This window comes from Manacus vitellinus, unplaced genomic scaffold (assembly GCF_001715985.3).
Source record: "Manacus vitellinus isolate BGI_N305 unplaced genomic scaffold, ASM171598v3 scaffold_44_pilon, whole genome shotgun sequence".
Classification (NCBI taxonomy): Eukaryota; Metazoa; Chordata; class Aves; order Passeriformes; family Pipridae; genus Manacus; species Manacus vitellinus.
Window position 1 is genome coordinate 5,766,461 of NW_021940565.1, and position 17,166 is coordinate 5,783,626.

Consider the following 17,166-nt stretch of genomic DNA (forward strand, 5'->3'; position numbering starts at 1 on the left):
GAAATTACACTCTTGTCTCTAAAGAAAGCATAACCTTCAGAATGAGACAGAATATATAGGACAGAAATGCTGCTCTGTGCTTTGGACTTCATTCTTCAGAGCTGCTAATCCAAGCACCTGGCACATGCATTAAATTGACTTCAAAATATTTCTTCCTCCTTCAGCCAAATACAGGACACAAATTATACTACTGGAATTTCCAGAAGCTACTGCAGTGTCAGAGACTTTATTCAGTTATTCTGCAATGTTGAACAATTCTTTTGCGCTTCTCACTTGACACAGACTTATCTCGACACATACCTATATACATATCCTTGTCTTGCCTTCAGATAACCAGTACTTTCATATTTATTTAAGTCATTCAAACCTACAGGAAGCAACTCTCCGTGCTTACACGTTCTAGCAAAGGCAGTTGTCATAATTTTTGTTCTGATACTCCTTTACATTTTTCTGGAGTAGGTTTTATAAGTTTGTACTTTTGTATGTTGGTTTTTTGTTGTTTTTTTTTCCATAGCTCTGGACCAAAAAAAATGTAGTGCTTAATATACTTAAGTGTACAGATTATTTTGTCAGTTTTTCCTGTAATATCTAGAAAAACAAGTTTACTGCAATCATTTAATTCCTGGTTTGCATGTTACTATAAGGTGTTCCCCTCTGTGACTGATTTTGCCATAACAAATGATATCAAATACAGAAAATTCTATTTTTATCTAATATGATTGATATTAGAAATTATAGGGTTTTTTTAGCTGCACTGATTTCTGGCTCAAGCATGCTTCTGTTTTTGGAAAAGGGGTTGCAAACAACTATCCTTTGAAATTTCTGGTAGTTGCTAGTGCTAGGAACAGAGAGCTAGACTTAAGGCCAGATCTAGCTTCACAAATATTAGTGTTATTTCCCAGTTTGCTCTCTTTTCAAATTGGGTTTTAACAGAGGATAAAAATACTGTCAATAATTATTTTTCTGCAAGATAATAAAAGTTATATATGCTTCCCTTTTGCACTTCAGTTTCACACTTCTCTTTTTGAGACTGAACAGATATACAGTATTTTGAATCTCTGAGACTGCTGCTTATAGCAAATAATTAATAATGGAAAGAACAAGCTAAGAAATGGTTAGCAGATTGCAAATATAAGCAGTCACTGGGAGAGATGTGGTAGTTTTTTATTTAACATCCTATGAATTCTTATTTCACCATTTCCTTTGAGGAATTTGGACTTACCGGAGAGTAAATGATCAAGTAGATTGCTTTGCTACACACACTTTGATCCCAGAACTGAGGTGTAATAGAGTCTAATTTGTAACAAGAATTTTTCAGGAATAATTATCTAGCAAAATAAAATATTGTTGCCCAATATCCTAAAATCAGTAAAATAAAATGCAACATCAGGAAAGCTGAAAGCACCAATTGCTATTATATCTTAGACATAAAGATATGCAGGCTCATGATTTCTGTTTAATTCATAGAGGATAATTAACTTTCCCAAACAAATACATATCCCATCACAATAGGGAGCCATGCATGTAGTGCCAGTAGGGACAGTTAAGATCAGTTTAGAAAGTAAAAAACTTGGCAGCTTGGAGGTGAGTATTTTTACCTGCAAACATAATTGCATTATTACTGCTCAGGCTGCAGCCACAAGTGTCAGACAAAACCTCTCATTTTCTTTTCTTGCTGTCCAGAAGAATATTTTTTACTTTATAAGAAAGACTGTGCTATGGAAAAGAAAATTAAATGGGCATTGAAAAGTACATTAAGATTATGTGCCTTTTATGTACCCACTAGCACATCTGATATAAAATGCTGCTGCATTGAGGCTCTGAATATCAGTCTTGCAGACTGATATTACAGCTTTCTTTCTGCTTTATTATTTAAAGATGCCTTGCTTCTTATATATGAGGTTATATAGACAAGCTGTAACTACATCAGCTGAAGTAATTTCCTAACCCATTTTGTCAAACCATTTCTTAAAAATCTAACCCTTGGACAGATATGTTTTTTGTGAATCTGGTTGAGGTAAATTAAGAAGTTAGAGCTTTTGCTGTTCATTGTGACCTATTAGAAATAGTTCATCTGTCCAGAACTTTTCTACACATACAGTAGTGTTAGAATTGACTGGAATGAATCAATTTCTTCTCTATTTAGCCTGTAACAGAGCACTAACATGACAGCGACTACATAGTAATCTGTGGTTCAAACCACTAATTTTAACCACTTTTGGTGTTGTAGGAGAATCAAAATCGAGAAGCTCTCTAAATCACAATTTATCACTAAAACAGTATCATGAAAGACTATATGACTTGTAGTGCTCAGACCTTTTATAAATAACATCCAGGTTCTGAGATTTTTTTTAACCCCTTGTATTATAACACAAACAAAACTGGAGAGCTCAAAAGGATGTTTGTGTTCCGCATCTATTCAAACTGTCTAAATTAATTGCATTTCTAGAATGGACTGCTGAGTTCTGGTGAAATCTGGAGCTTTTTGATTAAATATTCTTGATTCCTTACTTGGACCTACTGAAACAGAAACTAAATCTTATAATGGCCTACTAGACTTCCTGGTCTTAAGAAAAACTAAAAAATGAAGTAATGTATAACACCAGTGAAAAAAAACCCATTTTATATAACTAAGACTCAGTTCAGAAGTGTTTTAATATGTGTGGGCTTTTTTTCTTTTTTCTTTAAAAAAGTAACAGGGAAACCTATTTTTTGGAATCAGGCTCTCCAATAACTCATTTTCAAAGGCCTCTCTCTTGAGCTCTGAAGAATTTTGCCATTAAATTAAGTAACACTTCATTATGAAAACTTCTTTCTTTGAGCGAGCTAAATCCTCCAAATTCTTTTACTTCCCCCCTGCCCCCCACCCCTCTGTTTTTGAACACCTGTGTTTCCTCTGTCCCATTTTTGCCCATGTGAAGCCAGTCCAAGCAGCATCACTCCAGCAGCCTTATCAGCACTGCCTGAACTGTATATGAGATTCTGCAGTGGATAGCAATCCTAGGGCTGAGCACTCCTGACTGCTCTTTTCAAGCAACTTTTATTCCTTTTATTAATCCTGGGCCTACATGGTCTTCGTGGCAGGAGCCCTGCTGAGCTGAGGGCACTCTCATCACCTGACCAGCTCCACCTGAGCCCTCCCACCCATTTCAGCTGTTCTGTGCCTCGTGCCTCATGTGCCTCTGGTCCTGCTTCGAGTGGGAATGCTGCATGGCCTGACTCTATCCCAGACTGCCCATGGATCTTCAGGAATGGCTGGCTTTTTGTAAGAAAGGAATACTTTATGATTTGGTAATTTTTGTTTTTCTTCAGGGCTCCATTTTGCAGCTGGGGCTCCTCCACTCCCAGGACAGAGATAAGGGCACCTGTTAAAGCTGCTTAGAAAATAAAAGCTGGCACCAGCTCCTGGCCCCCCGTGCAAGGGGTGGCGGCTCCCCCCAGTCTGCAGGCTCATTCCTTCATGGATGCACCCAGATCTCCCACACTGGAGACTGGTTTTTGCATCATGGAATGGTTTGGGTTGGAAGGGGATGAATTTTAATGTTCCTTCCAACAGCCCTGCTGTGGGCAGGGACACCTTCCACTTTGAGGTTGCTCAAAGCCCTTTCCAACCTGGCCTTCATGAAATCATCCTGTGTAATTCACTATAAGGGTAACGGGCAGCAGAATCCTGACAGGAAAAACTAATTTAAACTCCTCTTTCTACTTCCAACTTGCATCCATGTGCTATGATCCTGGTGAAAACATGTATGAATGTTTTTAACTTCCTTATCCTGTGTGATACCACTGAGGTATATTTAAATGAGGTTACTTGCAGTGCTGGACTTAACTGGAGGCATAAATTAATAAAATCAGAGTTTAGTGTATAATTTATACCATCTCTGTTTCGTTCTAACAGATTTTAAAGATTTTCAGATATGTTAGAAAATTAGTGAAACATCCCGATAGCTTCTGAATTTTACCTTGTTTGCTGTCAGTTTTTTACATTTACTTATGAATTAGCATTACTATGGATGGAAGAAATTGGAAAAATGGTCAAGAGTACAAATGGACAAAGGATGAAACTATAACTTGAATATTTTGCAAATATGTCACTGCCATATATAAATGCATTCTGCACATATGTTATTAGTTTCCTCACTGGCATAGAATGAAAAGGCCTACTTTTGGTATTTCAGGTTACAACAGATGTTATTTCTTTTATGCTTCCAAATTATAATACTTAATATTCAGCACAACTTTAAAGTAGCTATATGAGAGACAGAGATAGCAATAAAGCATGCCCAGATTTTGGTTTTTACTGCCAATGTACAAATATGAAGCAACTAGGATTTTCAGTTCGTGCCTGAACCATAAAGAGGATAAGCAAGAACCAGCCTGGGCAGCTTTTAGAAAGCTGTAGAAAAAAAGGTGTTTCAAACTCAAGCCAGTATTTCTAGGGATTTTTTGATCCTGATTTCCTTGCTCACAGGTGAAAGTGGTTTCTTGCTCTCTCATTTTAGGTAAAAACGTTCAGGCAACCCAAAGCCTGAAGAGGAAAGGGGGGCAGAGTCTAACAATGCCTTCACAACCATGTTAATTGTTTAAAACCCAGTGCCATCCTCTGCACGCAGTTCCACATGGTCACCTCAGTAGGATAATAGTTTGCTCAGAGCATAAATGCCATTGTGTGGTGACTGTCAATTGACTCGGGCTGTAAAACGCGGTGCGAGCGACCGCGGCGGTGGGAACACACGCCAGTATCCGCATCACTGCTCCCCTGCTCCGTGCTGATGCTGACATGTGTCAGAACAGAGCCTGCCAGTGCCTCTCCTGCTAATAGGGGAGTGTGTCCTAGGGTGGTTCTTCACCTGTAGTGCTAATGGCAGTCCTGTTCAGAGAGGTGTCTCTTCACATCCTCCGGAAAGCTGTTATTCTGCCTCCTGAGCAACATTGTTTGGAGAACTGACTAGTTACTAATGTCAGAAAGAATATGGGCACGGGTGTATACAGTATCCTTTTGTAACGTTCTGATTGCTCTGTGGTGTGTACAGATGAAATTCAGAATGCCTGATTCGAATCCTCTGCAGACTTACTCTGTCCCTAATCCAAGCTGAACTTTGACCCCCTATTATTTAAGGTCATCATGGAGAACAGCAGAAGTAGTCTGAACAGGTAAGTATATCTATGCCTTCTCCAGGAGGAAGTGCTACTCCAAACTGCAGTCCCTGTGATCCTCATTCTTGTATCCTGATTTTGCACTGCACCTTGTTTGAAAGGGAAATAGGATCATAGGTGAATATTTGCCGTTACAGACATCGAGCACGTGATTAGAATTAATCAACATAATTTGCAGCAGCCTGTCCAAGGGAGTGCAGGAGGCATTAACCAGGTGTTTTTGTATTGTCTTAAGAGCAAGGAGTGGTGGCTGGGGGATGTGAGTATTTCTGTGCCACTGCTGCAGCACACGTATTATCATTAATGTAGTATTAGTGAAATCCAGTGTACTGTACCAGGAAATAGGAATCCAAACTTTCTTAAAAATGCTTAGTATGATGAAAAATCTGACGCATGCATAAAATTATAATTATACTATTTTATGGTTTGTTCCCTGTGTACTGATATTGCACTATTGTTTTCTAATGGATTTATTTGCATGACCAGAATACTCACTGTGTGGACTTTGCATTAAATAAGGGTGGTAGGCTGGTACACAGGTTTGACCTACGTACTCTGACCACCTGTCTAATAGCATCTTCTTTGCTCAGAGATGTTCTGCTGCAGCTCTGGGTCTTGAAACACTTTTTGTCTCTAATTGTATCATTTCAGTGAAGTTTTGCCTGAATTCACACTGGAATTGTGAACAGGATCAAAGTCTGTGGTGTAATTAAACCAATCCCACTCAAAAGAATTCAATCTCTTTTCTGAAAGCTACTTCTTATATATATATATATATATAAAATGAGCTTGCTTGTGTGTGCTCATGTCATCTGTTTCCCATTATCTATGCTTTGAGATCTATATATAAGGAATCATTAAGTAAAACATCTTTATTAGACACTTTTAAAGTACATAAGAAAATGAAGAAAGTATCAAACATGTAGGACAGTAGGTTAAGTGAGCTGGCTGTACCCAAGGAAGCATTTGCACCCTATGTCCTATGGTGTGACAGTGAGGATGTACAATTTCAGATTTATCTGGCAATGACTGCAACCAGCTGTGTGGTAATAGCTTGAACTTTGACTTTTAAACCAAAGAAGACAGATTCACTCTGGAGCCTAAACCTTCCACCCAGTTACTGTCAGCTATTCTCTCTGAATATTTGCTTTCTCCAGAAGTCTTTCTGAGGGCACTGTTGATCACTAAATCTACAAAATGACTGCAAATGTGTGCCATATCTTTGCAAAAATGCAACTGCATGCTTGGTACTAAAATAGTAGTGATGGCATGGTATGCTGCTTGGACTGCTAAACCCATTTTTTATGCTAATTCTACAATTTGGGCATTCTGGGTATAGTAAATCTTAGTGTTGCTCGTGTTCCTACGTAGCTGTTTGGTGACATTGGTGTTTAGAGCAATGCTAAAAGCACTTTGTGCTTCTTATGTATCCTTCACGGTCTTACAAATATGGTAAAATGCAAATTTTCTGTGCTGTATTAGGGGGAGTTCTAATTCTCATTTACAATGCCGGTAGGATTTTTGGAAGTAGCAAAAACACTGCAGCTTTCTGTACCCTAATTTTGAGAAATATTTATCTTGTACTGGCATGTGAAAAAAAAGTCCCACTGCCCGAAGTCTGGCCAGAAGGTAAAAAATATTTCACAGCGCGCAAGTGGAGAATGTAGGCAATTAGAATGATGCACCATAATCTATTCTTAATCGAAAAATCACAGCTCCATGTGACATGTTAGAACTGTACCTGATTATCGGCAACAACATATTTACAAGTAAGAATTACGCTTTTAAAAACTTTTTAAGAATGGTAAAATTGTTTTAACACGTGTGATGGTGCACTGGCAAATAAGCTATTGCTCCCCATGGTTTTGTACTTTATACATCCTCCTCTGAAATATGGCCAAAGGCCTTTCTTAATAGCTGATTAATATCTCCAGAGTTCTCCATTCACTTAATTGCTACCTATGAGTAAGTAATGGCAATGCCACTGTACATACCAAATAACAATAACAAAACTTAAATGATCCAAGTTCTGTTGCCAGAGGTCTAATCCTGTAAAATACCAGATAGCCAAAGCTCCTCAATACTGTTTTCCTCCTCCCCTGCCCCAAAAGCAGGAGAGGAAATGTTTTAATTATTGTCCAATATCTGGTCACTACTCTATTTTATGAAAACTTTGCACAGTGATTTTAAGTCTTTCTTGGGGACAAAAATAATCTGGTGTCTATTTTCTGCTTTTTTATGACAATTTAATAGGGAACTTGAATTTTGAGGAAAATACAGCTTCTATCTCAGTCTTCAGGAAGTAGCATACTACTACTAGCTGTGGTGGCTCAGGAAGGCTTTAATAGCAATCATTTCACATAACTGAAGGGGTACATCTGAGCATACTACTACCCTTCATTAGCACCTTTTTAATTATTTCAGTGCCTGTAGGTCAGCATATTTTGCATTGCTCCATTAGAAGTGATGGACGCATATTGTAGACAACGATCTGCGGCTTCATAAACAAATAAAACAATTTCAGTCCTTTATCAACTTGCTGTAAATAGGCAACACAGCACAGTTGAGTAGAAGAAAAAACTCTATCTCCCATTTTTTCATCCCTGAGAACTAAGGCCTCTCTGCCACTAGAGGGTGAGACAACTACAAACCAAACATTTAAGTCTTTCCTATAAAGGTGCAAATGCAAGTTAACGTGCAGACAGGACCTTGGTTATTCATATTTAGGAGAGAAAGATGCATGTCGTGGGCATAGCACATACTCACACGCTTAAAGCCAGAGCTCCAAAGAAATATGGGAAATGTCTGTGATAATTAACAACAGTGGAAGAAAATTCACTATCTAGATGATAGATTTCTGGGCCTTGGGGAGACATAGTTCCAAAAATAAGTTCCAGTCTTTATACAAGTACTGAATCAAACTGTTCTGCTTCAAGAAAGAACTACTTCTGGCTTAAAATGCCTTCTTCTTAGTAAAAAATCTGAAAAGTGGTCTAGCTTCCTGCTTGCTTTTGATCTGTAATATCTGTACTGAAGATTTTATTTGCTTTCCTGTAGTTTTTTGACTTTTCCAGTATTTCTTTCTTTTTACTACCAGACAGCCTGATGCAGCTGCCCTGGTGTATCTTTCAAAACTGCAAATTAATTGTTTTGTGTAGTTTAGAATGTTTCTGCACCTAGTCCTGGCAGAAAGCCCTAGTTCCTACTAACATGTTCAGTGCTTCTTAACTAAACGTTTTACAAATAAGTCATGTTTTGATGCTTGTGGAGTCTCAGAGAAGATAATTTTCTCTGAAGGCTTCCCCAACTCACAAAGAAAATATGCCATCTACATTTCAATTTTTAAAAGCTACTCTTAAATCAGAGATTTAACAAATCAATATGCTGCTTCTTCAGGAACAATATTTCCCAATTTAAAACAAAAATCAAGTCCCACAGGGTACTATAACATCAAGTAATTTCTTTCTTTTTTGATCTTGCAAAGCTCTCTGAAGATTTCTGTCATTAAATATGTTTTGACAATGCCTGCTGCCTTGTTACTCTGTTCCTGCTTTGGCAATCTGAAGGTCCAAATTCAATTTTCCTTTTTTCCTGAAGAAAGACTTTGATATTGAGTTTGTAAAAATACTACAAAGGGCATGTATGGGGTCAGAAGGAAAAAAGTAGTAGAAGAGGAGGCAAAAGAGAAGAAAATATCAAGTATCATAAACAATTCTATACTGTTGCCTGGGAGATTTTAGTAACTTATTCAACTTATGTGAAAGACAATTGCAGCAAGAATTAAAGTGAAATTTTGAGATTCTAGTCTAGTTAGAAAAGGTCAGAATTAATCTTTGTTTAGAAAGTTACAGTTTTCCGCTACAGAATGATCAGAATTTTGTTGAAAGTTTTTTGTGTTTATCAATGTGTTTGAAGTTACATGTAGGATTTTACATTTTCTGGCCTGAAAACTTTTCATTTCCAGTCTGCAAGCTCAGATTTTGTTATCTGCAGACTTAAAGCATAGAACAAGTCCTTACTGACCCTTGTTGGAATAAATAGGGTTTAAGAACATATCAGTTTCTATTTAACATTAACTCTGATGTTTATGTTGATTTACTTTTGATTCTTGTATAATATTCACATAAGATAAGCTGTAGAATGAGTTTGCCTTTTTTTAAAAAAAGAGGTGTTATTAGAGCGATGAATACTTGCTATTTATTTTTTTTGAGGATTTTAACTGAAAGGAAACAAATGATGACATTCCCTTGTGCTGACATTAAAAATCCCTAGCCCTTTTCTATGGGCTCTTTTCTTTTAGTGTCCTAAATACCATAGAAGTAATAGAGCGTTTACAGTTGGAGGCAATGGTTGCTTTCTTCACTTCAGAAGAAGATATTTTGGACTCTGTCAAATAATTATAACCCTCAAGCTTGTCCAAAAGCTTTACTGGGAGGCACAAATGAAAATGCAGAGAACAATCAGCTAGAATACTGTTTTGCTATTCCGAATATCACGTAGAAAGTATGAAGTGCTGAAAGCACAATAAAAATTTTTATTACAAGACTAACATATTTAGCACAGTTCCTTATTCTGCATCATCTTTAGCATCTCTCTGCTTGATGATTTCTGTAGGATTTGCAGCTATTTAAACACTTTGCAAGAATTCATCACAAACAATTTTTTTCTGGACAGTAGAACATAGCTGTTATAGTTGAGAAAACTGGAAATCTGTCCAACTTTTATCTCCTTCCATTACAGAAACACCAGTAGATGTTAGCTACCTACTAGTTTCTAAGGCTTCAAGCCAGACCCAGTGCCAAATTAAGTGGCTAAACTTCCTATTAAATTCAATCACACTCACTATCAGTCTTAAAGTACAGTTACCAGAAACTCAGTTGAGCCAGGGTTTGATTTTAAGAAATAAACTTGAGGTAAAAAGCCTGGTCCTTGTTTCAGTTTCTGAGGCATTGCTGCTGTCTTTCCCTTAAAGCAAAATGCCAGAGGCTGAAAATCTCATGTCTGTATGACACCTGAAAATGGTGTTAGGGGAGGGTTGGTTCTGTTTAACTTGATAAATAGATGAACAATAGTAAAACTACAGGAAATGTCCATGTTAGCTGGAGGACCCAAGCAAGAGAGAATTTAGGCATGACTTGTTCTCTTCCCAGGATCTAGTCTGGGTATTCATGTTACCTGTCCCCCTGCTCACCGTTTGGGACTCTTACCCAAACAGTTCTGTTGTGTTGCTCTGACAGGACCCTTCTTATCTCAGGCAGGTGATGGAGGGGCTTTAAGACCACGGGAGGTCTCCCCAAGCCCAGGCCTGACTATGAACGCTCACCTTTTCACTCTGCTATGGTTGATGGAAACCATAAGCTTCTGTGTTGTTTGCGGCTTCCTTCAGACTAGAAACTAAATTAAAGCTGTGTATATCTTTCCTTGTAGCACTTTTGCTGGCTAGCTAAGACAGAAAACAACCATTTAAGCACAGTATTTTCTTTTGCTCCATGTCCTCCACTGTGCAGAGTAGTTCCTCAGTCTCTTCTACAACAGAAGTGCTTGTTGCTTTGGTGCCACTTCACTGCTCTGGGGTTTGGGGAACTTTGCTTACCCTGTCTGAGCTCCTTCTCTTCTCTCTGTGTGGCTTGGCCTCCAGCTTTAGCTAATCTGACATTCTTTCCCACAGAAACATGAGTGGGAATGGCAGGTAGCAGCACAGTGCTTATCTGCTGCTAATTTCAAATGTGGTTGTCAGATAAAAGCTGAAAATGCTATTTTGCGAACAACACCTCTAGACAGGCTGCACAGCACTAAGCAAAAAGCCAGAAAAACCCCTACCATCCACCTTCTGAGACCTTGAAAAGAAGGGTAATTTTATTATACTTGTTTGTTTTAGAGTTTGACAGTAGTTTTAGGCCTGAAGAACTCTGTGATAAACACTCAAATTCATCATTCTAACAGTTTTCAACTTTCACAGTAAATTATTTGTTTTAAAGGTTGAACATGTCACATGGTAATAGCATCTAACCAGCAGCTATGAAATGTCTAAGGAATCAGAGGAGATAGAGAAATCTCAGTAAGCAAAAGATAATGACTGGGACAGCAGAATGCAAACAGTAGAAACAGACAAGATGGGGAGGAACTCCAGAACCTTAGTTTTCACTTTATATTTTTGGATCATGTTGTAACATCACAAAGATCATGCCTGTCATACAAACTTAATTTGAAAATTTTAGTCAGACTTGGTCCTATGGAAGTGCCAGAAGGAAACAGACGGTAAGACAATGGATCAAATTCTGACCATGGTTGTACATGATGAACTGGAAGTTTAAAATACACTTTTACTCATTTGTTTTTTTGTCATATGACATTAAAGCCCAACACACAATTTTTTTTGTTCTTGTTCTATTCTCTCTTTCTTTTCCCAGCTAGAAGGAAGGTTTAAATAAGATAGTTTAGTAGAAGGAAAGCTGCTTGGAGGGAAACCTTCCTGCTATGAGTCTGGTACATTTATCTGCTTTTGTGGGAAAGGCATTATTTTTAAATTAAAAAAAAAAATCATCAAACTATTGACTGAAATTTCTAGAAAAAATACACTTAATGCTCAAAGTGCACCTCCTTTATATTGTAGACTAAGACAAAACAATGTCTCAATTATTTTTTTCAAATATCCATATATATGGAATGAGCTGGTTTTATACTTATAGAACCATCTAGTGTGCAAGCTGAACTCAAACTTGAAAAATGTTACCATTGCAGACTGTCAAGTTTTATTGCCTTATTTTTACTTGCTCTGGATGGGAAAAAAACAAACTTAAAATTCCTTATATGTTGCAAGACATTGCAGTGTAAGTAGGTAGAGTATTTACACAGTACAGACTAAGTCATACTAGCTTAGACACATGATGTCTGTTAGTGTATGAGGCCCATTATTACAGAATATATGGAACACTAAGGTACCTGCACCAAGGTTACTGAAGTTCATAATCACATGCAACACGGCAATGTTGGTACAACTAATTGAAATTATATATCAAATATTGCATACCCTATTATGTTATTTGGAATTGAATGGATTTTATAAAGTACAACCACACTATCTGAGTGTTTCTGAGTTGTTACTGGAAACAGATTGTGCCTTGTTAGGACACTGTGGCTGAAATGGTGTTTGCTAAGGACACACTGCTGGTGCATTTGGAGAAGTCTTATACTCTCACTGTATATGAATGAAGGTAAGAGAGAAAACATTTAGAAAAATGGATAAGCAGGCTGTAAATACCAGACACCCAGGCATAGTAGAAACACTGGTGATGCACATATCTTAGAATTAACTCCCATCTACAGGTAAAGCATTGTTGATTAGCGAAATCAACATTTTGTGTGCATATATTGTGATGATTCTGTGAAACTTTCTATATATGCACCATCTACAGGTGAAATCAGGCTCAGATATTGCAAAGAAAAAACTGAATTCTACTGCCAACTATTAATATTGGCTATTTACTTCTAAATACCTTCATCTTCACATGAAATTCACTTACTAATAAATGGGAGAAACATAAATCCAGTATCCAGAGGCAGTTCTAGGGGCAGGTAAAGTAACAACCAACCTACAGATGCTCATTGAGGCCAGTTACTGGGAACCAACTTCTCTTTTAGACATTCAGTGCTTATTTCTTCTATGCATTTAACTACAGATGTTTTAATATTGATTATGGCATAATCCTAAAGAAATATAAAATGTTAATATTACTTGCACTGTGTGATTTTTACTGTATTGCTTATAAAAAAAGGTGATAATAGCTAAAAGTAGTGCAGCACTTTCAAACTCTAGTCTCTCTAAAGGTACATTAGCAGGTAGCTTGAACTTGCAATTATTTTAACAAGGAGCAGAACTAGTGAATTTGGTTTCATGTGAATTTGTCCTGTGATGTGCAATGAAGTATAAACTGGAGGGTTTTTTCCTGGGTGGATTGCACAGCTTTCTAATCACAGCTCATGTGCTGTGGCTGCCTTTCCTACCAAAGGGGTAACTGCTCATTGTAAACTATTTTTACAATGTTTATACAGCGTTAACAAGACTAAAGTCTCTATTTCTTTGCTGGGTAACGAATGCAAAAGTTACTAGGATGGGGCAGGCAGATGATGTAACAGCAAGAGATGGTACTATATGGTACTATTTTTTATTCTATTTAGCTTTGGAGTTTCTAAACAGCTAAGGGTAACTCTTGCCTTTACATGATGATAGCCCGATCCGTTTTTCCACAAAATGCATTGACCTTTATATGTCTCATGCAAGGAAGGCAGCAAGACCTGTAATAAGGAGCGAGAGGGAGGGAAGGAAAAGGAATGAAGGGTCGCAGAACATTGCTGTCTGTGGCATGGCAAACAGGGGAAGGAGCAAAACCTGTGCATGGTAGCTAAGTCTGTCACTGGAGAAGGAAGTGACAGTGTGTACCAGGGTAATGCCAGAAAGCAACTCTGAAGAGAGCGGGATTTTTTGATACCCTAATGTGTAACCACACTGGCCATTTAAATGAGGTGTCTATTGCATTGTATTGAGAAGGAAAGATTTTTCCAAAAGATTTTTCCAAAAGGTTTTGAAGGGTTGTTCTGTGCAAATTTTGACAAAAACTTCATCTGTGTAAAAGTATCATACAAATGCCTTTCTACAGTTTAGAAAAACTTTCAGGTAAATGCATTCAAGCTTCTTGAAAGATGATATCTGCACAAACACTGATTCAGTGCACAGAACTACTTATTTGCAGATGAGCTACAAAATGTACTATTTCTTTATGCTGCATAGAGATCGAGAATTATAAATAAAAACTGTTGGCAGATCATGAGATCTGGGATCAGTATATTCTTTTCCATAACTCCTAACAATTGGGAAAATGTAAACATATCAAGGATAAAATAGTAACTCAATTGGTTGACTTCATTTGCATCTATGATTCACTCAATTTGGTGACACTCTTCTACCAAATACGGGCATATCTGAGTTCTGTGCTTTGGAGGAAATGTGAACTCAGGCAAATTTGTCATTTAAGGAACACTGAATGTTTTGAAGCAGTCAACATCTGGCAAATAAAGGTGGAAAAAAAAAAAGTTCTTCTTTAGAGCAAATCAGTTTCATAGTAATGAAGACTAGATTTTTTTTTTTTTTCATTTGGTGGGGGGGAAGTGAATTACAGGGCTCTGGTTAGAGAAAGAGAAGTATCATGGATATGTTGGTGGACTTCCCTTGTATCAAATCTTTCAAATTAATGAAGAAGCACAAAAGATTTAATTTAGAATATAAGAAGTGAAACCCCTCAGAATAGTAGAGTATTTACTGGCAGCTTTCTGCTGTGGAGTACTGATGCCAGAGTGAATGATTGAGGTACCATGCCAGATGTTAGAAATGAGTGAAACATGTAACAAACAAGTGGCAGCTAGGAATTGTTGATTTAAGGAAAAGAAGTAAGAAGGAGCAAACTGATATAGCATAACAGTGCATGAAAAACAAGAAAAAAAATTGAGGTAGTTTTAGTGGCTCTGCTAATTAATAATTGTATATAAGTTTGGTTAGGACTGTTCCTCTGTGTTAGGTGTCCTGGAATCCTTTTTTGGAAGGTGTAGACAGAGGTCATAGAAGTCATAACTGAATAGAACAAAATGGGAAGGAATAGTAGTAGAGCAATCACCACTTTTAACTGCTGCAAAGTGTGCCCTGAATCTGTCAGCAGGATTTCTGTTTTTGTTTTTCAGAAGAAAAAGTGTAGCAAAACAGATCAAACCTAACATTTTTTGTCTGAGTCCCCATCACTCACTAGAGGAAATGACAAACTCATTTTATGTGATTTTTATGGCTAACCCTTCCCCCTTCCCCTAAATTCTGTTTTATTCATTAATCGCAATTCTCAGTTTTTGTTCTGAGCTTTTTAAACTGGATTATCACCTTTTCATTCCAATATTCTCTCCGAGTTGCTACAGTTATCACTGCCTTTTTATAAGGGTTGATTTCATAACCTTTTGATCTGCTTTAATACTTCGCTACCTGTACTTTATAGCACCACCATAATTATTTTTCCTTATGAAGAAATTGCATTGTGTTTTCAAGCATTTGAAAATTTTGAATTTAAACAGCATAAACATTCAATAAACTCTCTTTATGGCCCATCTCACAAATACACAGTTAACTGCAGTTAAACACAAGATATTTTCATGTTTAAAAATTACATCTATAAAAGTTTGTACAGGGGGAGTGACTCACAGAAGATTGCAAATATAAATTTCAAAGACAGAGAACATTTAGATGAAGAAACCCAATTCAAAAAAACCCACTAAACAATTTTTCAATTTAGAGCAGTAAGATAAAAAAAAGACTCTATAAAGATACTTGGGCAATAGGAGCAAGCATGAAATGCTTAAAAGCCAAAGTCATACCCTGTCATGGGTCCAAATGGCTGACACATGACCAGACGTGGTCAGCAAGGCTCTGTTACTTGCTCCTTGGCCATCCCATGATGTAGAAGTTAAGTATAATTGAGAGGCAATGTGACTTCATTAAACCACAGTAGATATTTATTTTATTTGTAAAGGTAAATATCCATTTTAACTTAAATGATCCAGGAATATAGTTTACGTTTCACTTTTCTGTTCTATTTTAGGTCTTAAAAATGTTTTAGTTAAATACTCCCAATATTTGTGAGTAAGCTTTCTCCTTTCTCTTTGCCCTTTTCTTTTATTTTCACCATGCTGCAGATGACTTTTCTGATTTGGCTCAAATTTGCTTTAGAAGATTGGTGTTCATGTTTCAATATAATACTGTCATGGTTAAACCTTATCAACTTGAGCACTAAACTTTGAACTTGACATAGCACAACTAAATCCTCACACCAACACTTGCCAATCATAGCATACAGTTACAGAAAAATATCAGTGTAATTCATGGGAGACAGAGAACACATTTATCCAAAGAGAATCTACACCAGCAACTCCAGGAACTGGCTTTTGAAATATAATTACATAAAAGGGAAGAGACACATTCATTGGTCCTTTATATTTTACAAAGCCATGGGAGTTAACTCTCAGATAATAAGTGCATTACCTGCCATGGCTTATTGTTAAATTCTTACCATAGAAACATAGAAGACCCAGTGGAAGAGACCTGAAGGTTGTCTGATCCAAACTTCTTTGGCAAAAGCCTGGTCTAGACAAGATGACCCAACACACTGTCTGTCTGAATCCTAAAAGTGCCCAGTGTTCAGGAATTCACCACATCCTGTGGGACATCATTGCAATGGCTGACTCTTCTCACTGTGAAAAATTTTTCTCTTGTGTCCAGTCAGAATCGACCCAGGAGTAACTTGTACCCATTACTCCTCCTCTTTTCCATGTGAATCCTTGTAAAAAGGGAGTCTCCACCTCCTTGTAGCCACCCTTTAAGCACTTGAACATGGTGACAAAGTCTTCCCTAAACCTTCTCTTCTCAAGGCTGAACAAGGCCCGGTGCCTCAGCCTTTCCTCTTATGGCAGGTTACTGGTCCTTGGATCATCTCTGTGGCCCTTCTCAGGACTCTCCAGCCTGCTCCCATCCTCTTTTATAGGGGTGACCAAAACCGAACACAGTATTCCATCTGTGGCCTGACAAGTGGAGTGGGATAATGCCTTCTTTATCTCTGCTGGCAATGCCCTTGTTGATGCAACCCAGAATCCTGCTGGCTTTCCTTGCTGCAACAGCACACAGTGTGTTTTCATTCGATTTGTGAATGAAAATGTAGGCAATCTGTTTCCTGGATTTATTTTCTGAAAAAAAAAAATAAAATAAAGGCAAACAAAAAAAAGGAAAGGCAGATTGTCCTGAAAGAAACAGCACCCGAATTCTAATTTTTCCAAACACTGGTACTAACAGCAAGAGTAGAAAAGAAAAATAAGAGTACTTTCTGAAGTCTTTAAAAGAGAGTTGCCTGAAAGATTTTTGGAAATTAAAAACTAAATTTGTCAGTTGATATGGTAGGTAGCAGCTACCTGCTAAAACCTGTC